General features: G+C 35.7%; 1 non-coding gene across 1 annotated transcript; it reads left to right on the top strand.

The window, feature by feature from the left end:
• Window positions 1-1819: 1819 nt before the first annotated feature.
• Window positions 1820-1927, top strand: LOC148576827 (small nucleolar RNA R71). Its single transcript, XR_015903816.1, has one exon. It is a non-coding gene; the product is annotated as a small nucleolar RNA R71 (small nucleolar RNA).
• The last annotated feature ends 1743 nt before the right edge of the window (window positions 1928-3670 follow it).

The raw sequence follows: 3670 nt of genomic DNA, 5'->3' as shown, positions 1-3670 counted from the left end.
TTTTTGATTCCGTTTTCAATTTTTATATTTATTTTGTGACTCCTCATGATCATGAACCTAAGAAAACATGAAAAACAATAAAAATAAGAATTAGATAAACATTGGGTTGCCTCCCAACAAGCGCTTCTTTAATGTCAATAGCTTGACAGTGGGCTCTCATGGAGCCTCACTGATGTACAGAGCTTTGTTGAGACTCTCCAACACCAAACTTAGAGTTTGGATATGGGAGTTCAACACCAAACTTAGAGTTTGACTGTGGGGGCTCTGGTTGACTCTGCTTTGAGAGAAGCTTTTCATGCTTCCTCTTCATGGTTGCAGAGGGTGATCCTTGAGTTTTAAATACAAGGGAGTCCTCATTCCATTGAAGGACTATTTCACCTCTGTCAACATCAATCACAGCTCTTGCAGTGGCCAGGAAAGGTCTTCCTAGGATGATGGATTCATCATCTTCCTTTCCAGTATCCAGGACTATGAAATCAGTAGGTATGTAAAGGCCATCAACCTTTACTAATACATCTTCTACTTGTCCATAAGCCTGTTTTCTTGAGCTGTCTGCCATCTCTAGTGAGATTTTAGCAGCTTGCACCCCATAGATTCCCAGTTTCTCTATTACAGAGAGTGGCATGAGGTTTATTCCTAAACCAAGGTCACACAGAGCCTTAAAGATCATGGTGCCTATGGTACAAGGTATTATGAACTTTCCAGGATCTTGTCTCTTCTGAGGCAATGTCAGTTGATCCAGATCACTTAGTTCATTGATGAACAAGGGAGGTTCAACTTCCCAAGCATCAATGCCAAATAATTTGGCATTCAGCTTCATGATTGTACCAAGAAACTTGGCAGTTTGCTCTTCAGTAACATCCTCATTCTCTTCAGAAGAGGGATACTCATCAGAGCTCATGAAGGGCATAAGGAGGTTCAATGGGATCTCTATGGTCTCTAGATGAGCCTCAGAGTCCTTTGGTTCCTCAGAGGGAAGCTCCTTATTGACCACTGGACGTCCCAGGAGGTCTTCCTCCTTGGGATTCACGTCCTCTCCTTCCCTTACAGGTTCGGCCATGGTGCTTATGTTAATGGCCTTGCACTCTCCTTTTGGGTTCTCTTCTGTATTGCTTGGGAGAGTACTAGGAGGGATTTCAGTGATCCTTTTACTCAGCTGGCCCACTTGTGCTTCCAGATTTCTAATGGAAGACCTTGTTTCATTCATGAAACTTACAGTGGCCTTAGATAGATCAGAGACTAGATTTGCTAAATTAGAAGCATTTTGTTCAGAGTTCTCTGTCTGTTGCTGAGTGGATGATGGAAAAAGTTTGCTATTGCTAAACCTGTTTCTTCCACCATTATTTAAGCCTTGTTGGGGCTTTTGATCCTTCCATGAGAAATTTGGATGATTTCTCCATGTTGAGTTATAGGTGTTTCCATAAGGTTCACCTAAGTAATTTACCTCTGCTATTGCAGGGTTCTCAGGATCATAAGCTTCTTCTTCAGAAGATGCTTCTTGAGTACTGTTGGATGCAGCTTGCATTTCATGCAGACTCTGAGAGATCCTATTGACTTGCTGAGTCAATATTTTATTCTGAGCCAATATGGCATTCAGAGTATCAACCTCAAGAACTCCCTTCTTCATAGGCGTCCCATTATTCACAGGACTCCTTTCAGAAGTGTACATGAACTGGTTATTAGCAACCATGTCAATGAGTTCTTGAGCTTCTGCAGGCGTTTTCTTTAGGTGAATGGATCCACCTGCAGAAGTGTCCAGTGACATCTTTGATAGCTCAGATAAACCATCATAGAATATATCCAGGATGGTCCATTCTGAAAGCATGTCAGAGGGACACTTTTTGGTCAACTGTTTGTATCTTTCCCAAGCTTCATAGAGGGATTCACCTTCTTTCTGTCTGAAGGTTTGAACATCAGCTCTAAGCTTGCTCAGCTTTTGAGGAGGAAAGTACTTGGCTAAGAAAGCCGTGACCAGCTTATCCCAAGAGTTCAGGCTGTCTTTGGGTTGAGAATCCAACCATAATCTAGCTCTGTCTCTTACAGCAAAAGGGAAAAGCATGAGCCTGTAGACTTCAGGATCTACTCCATTAGTCTTAACAGTATCACATATCTGCAAGAATTCAGTTAAGAACTGAAAAGGATCTTCAGATGGAAGTCCATGAAACTTGTAGTTCTGCTGCATCAGAGAAACTAGTTGAGGTTTCAGCTCAAAATTGTTTGCTCCAATGGCAGGAATGGAGATGCTTCTTCCATGTAAATTGGAATTAGGTGTAGTAAAGTCACCAAGCATCTTCCTTACATTATTATTATTTTCGACTGCCATCTCCTTTTCCTGTTCGAAAATTTCTGAAAGGTTATCTCTGGATTGTTGTATTTTAGCTTCTCTTAATTTTCTCTTCAGAGTCCTTTCAGGTTCTGGATCTGCTTCTACAAGAATGTTCTTATCCTTGCTCCTGCTCATATGACAAAGAAGAGGGCACAGAAAAATAATAATAATAATAGAGATCCTTTATACCATAGTATAGGGATCCCTGTGTGAGTAGAAGAAGAGGGGGAGACAAAGAATGTAATATAATGGAAGAAACACAACTGTGAGGATGGCAGAGATGTGAGATGAGATGTTAGGATATGAATGAATAAATAGAATAAGATGGGGGAGGGATAATTTTCGAAAATTATTTTGAAAAAGAGTTAGTGATTTTCGAAAATGGTTTTTGAAAATTGTTAGTATTTTTTCGAAATTTTTTTTTTAAATTAAAAATAAAAATAATTAGTTAATTAAAAAGAAATTTTTGAAAAAGAGGGAAGATATTTTCGAAAATTAGAGAGAGAGAGTTAGTTAGGTAGTTTTGAAAAAGTTAAGAAACAAACAAAAAGTTAGTTAGTTAGTTGAAACAAATTTTGAAAAGATAAGAAGTTAGGAAGTTAGAAAAGATATTTTGAAAAGATATTTTTGAAAAAGATAAGATAAGAAGATATTTTTGAAAAGATATGATTGAAATTAGTTTTGAAAAAGATTTGATTTTTAAAATCACAATTAATGACTTGATTCATAAGAAATCACAAGATATGATTCTAGAACTTAAAGTTTGAATCTTTCTTAACAAGCAAGTAACAAACTTCAAATTTTTGAATCAAAACATTAATTGATTATGTTATTTTCGAAAATTATGATATAAAATAAGAAAAAGGTTTTTGAAAATTATTTTTTTGGAATTTTCGAAAATAATCATGAATTTTGAAAAAGATTTTGAATTTTGAAAAAGATTTTGAAAAAGATAAGATTTTCAAATTTAAAATTTGATTTGACTCATAAGAAACAACTTGATTTTAAAAATTTTTGAAAAAGTCAATCCAAATTTTCGAATTTGAATCGAGAAAAAAAAGGAAAGATATTTTTTATTTTTAAAATTTTTATGAAAAACATGAAAATTATGCAATGCATAAAATTTTTAGATCAAAACATGTGATGCATGCAAGAATGCTTGAATGTCAAGATGAACATCAAGAACATAATTTTGAAAAATTTTAATGCAAAGAAAACATGCAAGACACCAAACTTAGAATTCTTTAATGCTTAGACACTAAGAATTCAAGAATGCATATGAAAAACAATAAAAGACACAAAACAAAAAATCATCAAGATCAAACAAGAAGACTTACCAAGAAC

This window comes from Arachis ipaensis, chromosome B1 (assembly GCF_059453495.1).
Source record: "Arachis ipaensis isolate K30076 ecotype BB chromosome B1, ASM5945349v1, whole genome shotgun sequence".
In the NCBI taxonomy this organism is placed as follows: domain Eukaryota; kingdom Viridiplantae; phylum Streptophyta; class Magnoliopsida; order Fabales; family Fabaceae; genus Arachis; species Arachis ipaensis.
This window is presented reverse-complemented; position numbering and strand designations above follow the sequence as displayed.